A 10,498-nucleotide genomic window follows, 5' to 3' on the forward strand; every position below is an offset into this window, starting at 1 on the left:
ATGTGTATGCATATCAATGCCAGAGGGAAACATACCGTGCTGTTCCTTAGGACCTGTCTGCTCTCCCTTTTGAAATATGGTGTCTCACTCATCAGGCTGACTGGCCCAGTGAGCCCTGGAGTGCCACCCCTCTCTGTCTCTGTGGTGTTGTGCTTACAGCCATGTGCCCCCGAGACTGTCCTTTCCATGTGTCTGGCCATTAAACTTGGGTCCCATTGGATCAGGTAGACTGTTTCAGTGGGTGTCCCCATTATGGCTTGACTTCTTTGCTCATATTCTCACTCCTTCCACCCTTCAGTTGGACTTTGGAAGCTCAGTTCATTGCTGCCTCTGCTTCCATCAGTTTCTGGATGAAGTTACTATGGTGATATTTAAGGTAATCATCAGTCTGACTACAGGACAAGGCCAGTTCAGTCACCCTCTCCTCTATTGCTTAGGGTCTTAGCTGGGGTCATTCTTGTGCTGTCCTGGGAACTTCTCTAGTTCCAGGTTTCTTGCTAGCCCCATAATTGCTCCCTAAACCAAAATATCTCCTTCCTTGCTCTCCATCTCTGTCCTTTTTCCATCTCAACTGTCCTGTTCCCTCAAGTTCTCCTCCCAATTACCTTTTCCCTCATCTTCCCTTTCCCGCCACCCCCATGCTCCCAATTTTGTCAGTTGATCTTGTCTGTTTCCTAAGTTAAAAATCTTAAACAGCCTTTAACAAAAGAGTACTGAATGTAAAAGTCTCGATTTTTATAGTTATTAATATACAAATTGTATCAATTTCACATAAATTTTATCTAGCAACATATACATATGTACATTATAATTCTATGGGTAAAAATGAGACTTTCACGTTTACATATTTCTTTTATTAAAGGTTGTTTAATTTTTCTATTGTTTATATATTTATATACACATACATATATATTTTACATATATACTGCATATAAGACTGTACCTGAGATTATATATATATACATATATATATATGCATACATATGTAGGCTATAACTGAGATTATATATATATACATATATATATATATGCATACACATGTAGGGTTAGACTTAAACCAGTAGAAAAATCCAGCGCCATCTTCAGAAGGAAAACTAAACCAGTCACAAAGATAGAGAGGATTTCTCTGGCATTAAATTTCCGTGCAATTCCAACCTTAGAATGAGACAAAGCAAGACTTGTGCACTTAGAGGAGAAAAATTAAAGAATGCAAGTGAGACATTAATAACTCCATAAGGAATTTCTTCAGCCAGCTAAGAAGAAATTAGAGCAAGACGTCCCACCAAGAGGAAGCTAAACACCCTGAAGCAGGCAGAGGACAAACCCACCAGAGATTCCCGGGGTCTGATGTGGGCTGTGGGTCAGGCCCGCCTGTGCATCAGGCTTGTTCTGTTCTGTTGTGCTTAGAGATGTCGGGTTCCTTAGCTGGAGCGAGAACAGTTCTCATGCTATTGGGGACACATGTGCCGTGCAGGAGCAGAAGCATTAGAGTCGCACCCACCCTTATTAACACTTGTGCAAGTGCTCTGTATGAGATTAGGCCTCTCAGCAGCTGCAGATAACATCTGGCTTGGGTCCTGAAGTGGGCCTTGTCTACTTCTTCAAAAGATGAAACCGACCTGAGATTGAGGTGTAAACTCTCTCAAGGGTCTCTCAGTATTAGAGCTGCAGACTAGATCATGAAATCATGTCCTGCCTGCTTCCCTCCTGCCCCTTGTAAAGAACAGAGTTGGTGGATCAAAAGTGAGTCAGGGAGTTTTGGTGGAGGAGTTTGCATTTGGAGCTGAGAAGCCACCAGGCAGCATTGTGGAAATGGCGACTGACCTTTGAAGACAGCATTAGGGAGAAGCCAGGCTAGTGAGTACAAGGGTTAAGTGTTCCCTGGCTCTGCATTGCCTTCCTGTGTCTGTACTGTCTACCTTCCCTGGGTTCAGCAGCAGGCCCAGGCCATCAGAAAGACTCTGTCCACACTGATGTGGGACTGCTCACCTGAAACTCCCTGCTGTCCCCTGGAACTGGTGCCTGTCTGAGGCAGCTCTCAGTTAGAGGTCACTCTATCCCAGGGGTCCTCAACCTTCCTAATGCAGTAACCCTTAATACAGTTGCTAATACTATGGTCACACCCAACCAGAACATTATATTCTTTGCTTCTTCATACCTGTAATTTTGCTAATGCTATGAATATTAATGTAAATTTATCTATGTTTGTATGGCCTTTGGTGACCCATGTGAAAAGTTTATTTGAACCCTAGGTTCTGAAGCACTGCTCTATCCTAATAACAACCTGAGAAATCGCATAGCTTTCAACCTTGTCTTTTATATTTTCCATCTCAGGTGATGCTCTGCAAACATGCAAAACACACAAAGAGCTTATATTCGCTACTTTTCATGAAGAGCAGCTTACGAAAGGGAGACTTAACTGTGACTGAAGGTTCCTGGGGGAGGCATGATGGTGGACATACAGTCATCTGGCCACAGGGCAGCCGCACTCCAAAGAACACAGACAGGAAGTGGGGCAGGGCTATAAAGCCTTAATGCTGGCACAGTGACCCACTTCCCTTAGTATGTTCCCAGAGGTGCTGCATCCTTTCAAAACAGTGCCCCCAGCTGGGGACTATGTGTTCAAACATGTGACCAGACACTTAACACAACAGGCCTGGAACGAACCAGAAGCATTCTAAATACATTATGAACTCCTTTCCTTTAGGAAAATGTTGCTGAGAAATCAAATGTTGGGGTTCTCTTCTGGTAAAATTCTGAGTAAAAATACCTACAGTATCTTCCTTTTTGATTTCCTTTCAGCCTATTTGGAGACAGAAAGTATCACCCAGAAACTTAGGTATTGTGATTTCTGCTTCTGAGATTTGAGTTCCTATAACCTTTTATCAAAATGATAGAAACCATTTTAGCATTAACACCTTCAAATTTCGTTCAACACAGCTCAAACCGCCCCTATATCGTAGCTTACGTTTCTCCTATTTCTTTCTTTATTTATTTAGGGGACAGGCTCTCACCATTTACCTTGGCTGTCCTGGCACTCACACTGTAGACCAGACTGGCCTTGACCTCACAGAGATCTACCCCCCCCCTTTTTTTGAGTACTGTGATTAAAGACATATTTCACCAATAGAGATCCGACTTTTTCCATTTTTTTAGGATTATTTTAAACATTTTTATCTTTCTAAAAAACGGGAATAGGGATGAGAGTAACAAACAAGATCTCACCACTGAATATTTCATTGTGACCACACAGCCTTATCATTGAAGTTCAGGAAGTAAACATCTGTATTCCACATAGTTTTATTCAATCTAAACAAAGCTAAGGTTTGTTCTAACTTTCAAATTTACTCTGGAGCCCATTCATCTCCTTCAGCATCCAAGAAAATCACGCATTCTGCATAGCTATGTGAGCTGGCACACAGGGACATCACAGGACAGTTGGCTGCAAAGCTGGACCTCTGAGGATGCAGGTGTCCATCCCCACTTTCTCACAGGTCATCATCCTCATCCTGGAGGGCAGACATTTGAGCAACCTCTAAATCATAGGTGCACTGTGCTGCCAAAGTTGGTCCATAACCAGCTCACATGGGGTGGGGCAAGAGCAGGCATGACAACAAACTCCAAGTTAGGATCTCCAGTGAGCTTTTTGGCTTGCCAGAAAAAGGGCTTTTCAAAGTTGTCCTTACTTAAGCAGAAATGTCTCTGAATTTAAGATTTTTCCTTAAATGGAAGACAAGAAATTATGCGTTCATTTTCCTCTTGAATAGACATATTGTAGCCACACAACACAATGGGGATATTTTCACTCACATATACCTATTATCTATGCCAATTAGGTTTGTTTTCACAAGTAAATCTTGTTCTCACAGCAAACATTATAATGGAATACTAGGCTTGGAGGCAGTGGCCATCCTGCAGGCCCCAAACTTCTCCTGGCCAGCTGTGTCTCACACATCAAACTTGATAGCTCCTCTGTTGATATGGAACACAAGGGTGAACCTTACTACATACTTCTTCTCAAAGTTGCCCATCAAGTGACAATTATCAATGTTGTCTTTCTGATGCAGCCATCATCCACCAGGATGAGTGAATGAGACCTTCGGTTCTCCCTGTCCCTGAACTTAGTTTTGACTCCTGGGGATTGAATGGAAGAAGTAATGCCTATAAAGGCAGCAAGCAGATTAATTCCGGAGAGATCATCCACTAGCTTCAGATCTACCTCACAATTCTGCTTTTTTATTTTATTACTTTTCTTTTTTTTAAATTTTTTTTATTGAGAAAAGGAAGAAAATAAACAAGTTTCCACCTCCTCCCAGCCTCCCATTTCCCTCCCCCTCCTCCCACCCTTCTCACCCGCCTCCCATTCTTCTCCCCTCCTCCCACTCCTCTCCCCCTCCCTCTCCAGTCCAAAGAGCAGTCAGGGTTCCCTGCCCTGTGGTAAGTCCTAGGTCCTCCCCCTTCTGTCCATATCTAGGAAGGTGAACATCCAAACTGGCTAGGCTCCCACAAAGCCAGCACATTGAATAGAATCAAAACAGTGTGCCATGATCCTTGGCTTCTCATCAGCCCTCATTGTTCGCCATGCTCAGAGAGTCAAGTTTTATCCCATGCTTTTTCGGTCACAGTCCAGCTGGCCTTGGTGAGCTCCCAATAGATCAGCCCCACTGTCTCAGTGGGTGGGTGCACCCCTCGTGGTCCTGACTTCTTTGCTCATGTTCTCCCTCCTTCTGCTCCTCATTGGGACCTTGGGAGCTCAGTCCAGTGCTCCAGTGTGGATCTCTGTCTCTATCTCCATCCATCACCAGATGAAGGTTCTATGATGATATGCAAGATATTCGTCAGTATTGCTATAGGCTAGGGTCATTTCCGGTTCCCTATCCTCAGCTGCCCAAGGAACTAACTGGGGACCTCGCCTTGTGCTCCTGGGAGCCACTCTAGGTTCAAGTCTCTTGCCAACCCTAAGGTGGCTCCCTTAACTAAGAATTGTGCTTCCGGGCTCCCCTATCCTACCTTCCTTTATCCCAATCCTCCTTTTTCCCCAAGTTCCCCCCATCCTCCCCTTCTCCCTTTTCTCTCCCCATCTCCCCTTACTCCCTTCCCACCCCACCCCCAAGATCCCAATTTTCTCCCCGGCAATTATGTCTACTTCCCATAGTCAAGAGGATAACTATATGTTTTTCCTTTGGTTCAACTTCTTACTTAGCTTCTTTAGGATCACCAATTGTAGACTCCGTGACCCTTATTTATGGCTAGAAACCAATTATGAGTGAGTACATCCCATATTCATCTTTTTGGGTCTGGGTTACCTCACTCAGGATAGTGTTTTCTATTTCCATCCATTTGCATGCAAAATTCGAGAAGTCATTGTTTTTTACCACCGCATAGTACTCTAATGTGTAGATATTCCACACTTTCTTCTTAAATATACATTCTTTATTCCATTTGATTACTTTTTTGCTTCTTTGTAAAATAATCAGAAAGGATTGTTAGGTGAGGCCTTGGAGGTAGGGAAGATTAGTGTTTTATTTGTTGAGACAGGGTCTCATGTCTCCCATGCTGTCCTCACACTGACTTTGCAGGTTCAACTTGAGCTTAGGTCATCTTGCTTCTACTTCACAGGTACTAAATTTACAAGTGAGGCCACCGAGGCCAGTGAGGACAGCAGCGGTCATTGAACCCAGTACTTGCTACATGCTAGTCAGCCACACTGCCAACTGAGGTATGTCTAGATCTGTTGAGTGTATTTTCCTGCTATCCAGAATTTCACTGTAACTCACCAAGGCCTGCAACTGTCCTGCATTTTTCTTCTACTACTGGACCCACTATGTTAGATTCTTCTGCCAATTGATCATCACACTGTTGCCAACACCCTGGTGGGTTCGTTCTCTATATCCTTAGTAATCCATGGGGCAATTTCCTAAAGTTAAGCATGTGGCTTCCATGACTGCACCCTTCTCTCAAGGCTCAAACTGTAAAAAGCCTACAGATTTTCCTTAATGTGCTTTCTAACACTGAATTGAGGAAGGTGAACTTTCATCATTTATGTTCATCTTAAAGTAGATTTTTGGGAATATTTAATTCCTCATATTGATGAAAAGAGGGTTTTAAGGAGGAATGAGGCATACCTCAGCAATCTTTTGAAATATTAGCTTAGTTCTCAAAATGGGAACTAACTAACATGGGAAAAGTTATGGGTCTTCCAGTCAAGTGAAGGGGACACCGGGTTTAGAAGGGGAGGAGCTGAATGGCTTCCTCTGTGTTCCCAGAAAGGTTCCTGGAAAGGTAAGCTAAGCTTCTTGTCAGTTCAGGAAAGCTAGTTAGCAGAGTGGCGATGGCTGTTAGCCATGACATCAGTGGTCCCATCTCTGGACATTCCATTGTATCCTGGAGATCTCTAGGAATCCCGTGATGTCACCTTGTTGTAGCAACACCAACTGCCATTAGGACATTCCTCAACCCTAGAGGGTAGAGCATCAGTCATGTTCTCAAGACTGAGGCATCGCGTATTTGGGAGACAGAATGGAGAAGGTCCAAAGACCAGAGAGAGGCAGAAGGAAGCTGCCGTTCACTTCTGGAAAAGGCCAAGTGAGTCATGGGCAGGAGAAGGTCAGATTTCTGAAGGAGGTGCACTTGAGGTGGAATTTCCAGTAATGGGGAGGAGTAGCTGGAGCTTCAGAAGAGTAAATGGACATAACTGATTATCATACTTCCTGAAAGTCAAGGAATCCCAGACATTAGTTTGTCCATCTCCTAAGCCAAAGACTGAGAAGGCCAAGGCTGTTGTACTGGGACCACCACTTAGTTCTTACCTTTACTGTAGTTTGGGGTTCAATGTTAGAGTAGAAAGAAACCAGCAGGAGGCTGGGACGGACTAATGTGCCCCCGTATTTGGTCAGACATCACTACACTACACCTGTAGTAGTTGCCTTTAGGTTCAGTTGCTGTCTAACACTGTTCCCACGGAGACAAATGTGCTCCTGGCCAAGACCTTTCATCCTCAGAGTGTTCAGCAGTCTGCTCAGCATAATTCCTCTGACCTCCTTTCCCTGACAGTGACCCCCTTAGGAATCTGAATCAGCAGTTGAGGTTGGCTGTTAGATCACAGGGTGACTAAACTTCTGTCAGAGTTATAGGACCAGGGCAGAGAATGGCGACTGAGTGTCAGATTCAATGATCTGGGCTGTCAATGGGAAACTGGGTGAGTCTCTTGACCATGATGGAGCCCTGCCTGATTTTCCAAGACACAGTCATGGGCCATTAGTAACCAGCAATGAGACCTCACCTCTTCCTAACACCTGAGTGCCTCTGCCCTCTGCCATTTTTGTCCTTGCTTCTAAATCAAAGCAGGCTTCAGGACTCTGGACCATGCTGCATTCTATTCTTCTGTGAATATTCCTGAAGAGGTGGTCTCAGTAGTCTCCTGAAGAATTATAGGGAGGCAGAGGAAAACCCTGGCTGCTTACATAGCCACGTCTCTAGAGTGATGGGAGATTTCAGATGCACAAAGGGGGGCTGTCAACCGGGCCTAATATATTTTAATTGTTACTGGCTTGCAATATAATTTTCTCTTTGGGATTCTGTCAATCTCCTGTGCCTTTTTGCTATACAATTTTACCTGTTTACTACCTACACACAGAATCCTCTAAGGAGCCAGCATCCCACCCAGTGCTCCTAAACAAGAAGCAGATAAAGAAGGAAGAGGAGAGGCTGACCACAGAGCTGCAACTGATGACCAGGGAAAGAAATGACCTGAAAGACCAGCTGATGATCCTCACTGAAGGCACCAAGGACAATAGGTATCCATTGTTTCAGACTTCATCGGGCTGTAGGCAATGTCAACCTCACCTTCTGTCTTTGAAGGTCTTGGTTTCTAGGAGGCTTTTCCAAACCTCATTCCTAAATTCTTCTCAGGGGAGAGACAGACATGAAATGTGAGGTGGAATCAGATGTGGCCTCTAACTTTTCTGCTCTCTCCAAATGAAAAGCAGGGCTTGTGGTCCTAATCACACAACTCAGGGATTTAGGCCAGTACTGTGTAGTTCCTAGCATGTATTTGGATATGGGATGACGTGCAAAGGTGGCTTGCATGAGATATAACTACCTTCTCTTAGTTTGTGGTGAGTCTCTACTTTCCCTGCATGTGCTTGTGTGCCTAAAGCCTCTGGTAGCAGCTAGATGGCGCTGGTTTGACTTGGGACATCTCAGTGTCTAACTGGAAGTGCTGGGGCTCATCACAGCTTCTCTCTAGTTTTGTCTATTGTACTCTTAGACAATAGAGCTCTGTGCATATCTTTAGCATCCAATGGGCGATGCTCTCACTCTATGCATTTCTATAGCTCGCCATTTCTCTCTCACTCTCTCATGTAAACATGTGTGCACACACACATTTGGAGGTTTGTGAGTTCCTAAACTCTGGGAGCCAGTGATCTGTGGTGGTTACTCATGATGTCCTTCACCCACTGTCCAGAAGATGCCAGTGCTGAGCCCTGGGAGCCCCACTTAAAGCAAGACTGCTTGTGTCCTACATGCTCACCATGGTGGCACCTAGGAATCCCTAGGGGAGTTTATATCACTCCCCTTCTCTTAAGACTCCAAACCAGAATGATGTGCTCTAACTCTTCAGTGATTGTCAACCAGGACCCAGAATCAGTGTTCTGAAACAGGAGAAATGTCATTGCAATGTCTGGTATATGGAGACATGTGACCAAGACTCCTGGTAGCATAGAGAACTAGACTGACTTTCTAGTCCTAATCAGTGAGGTCATGCAGTCAGGGCACTCCCCATCTCACATGGAACTTCTGCTTTCCTGGGGGACAGAATAACAAGTATAAAACTACAAGGATGTCCCAGTACATAGGAAAGAAAATTTTACATCCACTGGCATAGGGTAGATCAGCATATGACTTGAGCTCCTGTGATCATTGAAGTCTATGTTCATGGGTTCCTTTCTCCCGTTTTCTAGTCCCTACAAGAACCAAAATTCAAATGCTTTGTATGAGAATGGAAAGTTGGATCACAAACAGAATATGATGGAGCTAAACAATTTCGAGAAAGAGAACACTGATACCATAGAGAATTTCAAGGAGCTGAGGAAGGAAACAGTCTTTTATCGGTAAGTATCCTTCTCAACATGGTTCACAAAACTGTTAAAATGGCCATCTTTGAATTCCTTTTTCTGTGGAAGGAGTGTCCACAACTCTGGTTCTAGACTTTTTGTTTCTTAGCAAACAGCTCTTGAACTTGTGTCTTTTGGACTCAGTTTTGCTAAGTGTGAAAGAGACTGTTAGCCCCTGCCACCATTGTCCTAAGGACTCAGGAGCCTGTAGATAGAAAAGGTCTTTACAGCCTCAGGGGAATGTCAGACAGCCTTGAACTTCTGGAGCTCAGGCCCATTCTTTACAGGTTTGGGTGTTGAGGAAGTGTAGATAGAATATGCTCACTTTGGGCAACTTGTCTTCACTTTGAGGGTGTTTGCCACTACATGCTGATGTTTCCCCACTACCATAGAGTTAGGCCAGCTGGGGAACTACTCCTTCTACTGAAGTGACATGGATCCTTTTAGGTGTAGGGGTTTTCATTACAGTTTGATAATTTCTAGCATTACGTGTTCTCTCATTTGGGTTCCAGAGTGTAGTTGTCATGAATCTATCAGACTCTTAGCTATGTATTTCAGGAAACATGAGTTCTTTTGGGGTGCCGGTTCCAGGAAATTAGGGGTAGCAGGAGGAGGCCTGCAGGGCCTTACTATGCAGAGTTTGTCTGCAGGGATCTGCACAGCAGACTACTGATGGAAAGGACTCAGCTAAAGAAGAAGGTGGATGAGCTGAGGCAGGAGGAAAGGAAACTGCAGAATGATTGGACCGTGCTGAAGTACCACCTGGAGGATTTGAAATTGATCCTTAATGACCAAGACGAAGAGATCAGTTACCTCAAAATCCAGCAACAACAGGTAGGGGCCGGCTACAAGTCAGGCTAAGTTCTGGCACCATTTGCCCATTTAACTGCCTCTCTACCCATCCAATTACCAGTGTTTAACACATCAGCTTACTCACCCATACTCCCTTCCAGCCACGGACCTCATATATTCCAAACATTCCCTTCAGTGTCCATGCACAAGGACTTCTGGGAACCTTTTGTCTTATGGAGGATTGAAATATGGGCAAGCCTTTCTTTCTGCTCTCCGTGAAGCTGCAATTTAGTAAAGAAGATGGTTCAATAATATATCAAAAATGTACATGTATTTATGATCGGTAGCTTTCTAGAAACAGAGTTTAGTGTAAGTGGGTTCTGGGTCCTAAGGCTCTTTGATTGGCAGGGTTCATGCTTGGTCACAGGTGGGAAGCAGTTTACACGGTGGATATCCTTGTGCCATTGCCAAAAGAGTGCTTCTCATACTCATGGGTTTGTGTGGCCTGTGGGCTTCTCTTTTCTGCCTGCATCCCAATGTTCTCTTTGCTTTCTCTGAATTCTTGGTTCACAGAGACAGAATCCTGAGTA

General features: G+C 44.3%; 1 pseudogene; it reads right to left on the bottom strand.

Moving 5' to 3' along the window:
- Positions 1-3,488: 3,488 nt before the first annotated feature.
- LOC121461186 lies at positions 3,489-7,367 on the bottom strand (annotated as a pseudogene).
- Between the last annotated feature and the right edge of the window lie 3,131 nt (positions 7,368-10,498).

The sequence above is a fragment of the Microtus oregoni genome, unplaced genomic scaffold (assembly GCF_018167655.1).
Source record: "Microtus oregoni isolate MIOR12 unplaced genomic scaffold, Mior012 000000F_ref0000247, whole genome shotgun sequence".
Lineage (NCBI taxonomy): Eukaryota > Metazoa > Chordata > Mammalia > Rodentia > Cricetidae > Microtus > Microtus oregoni.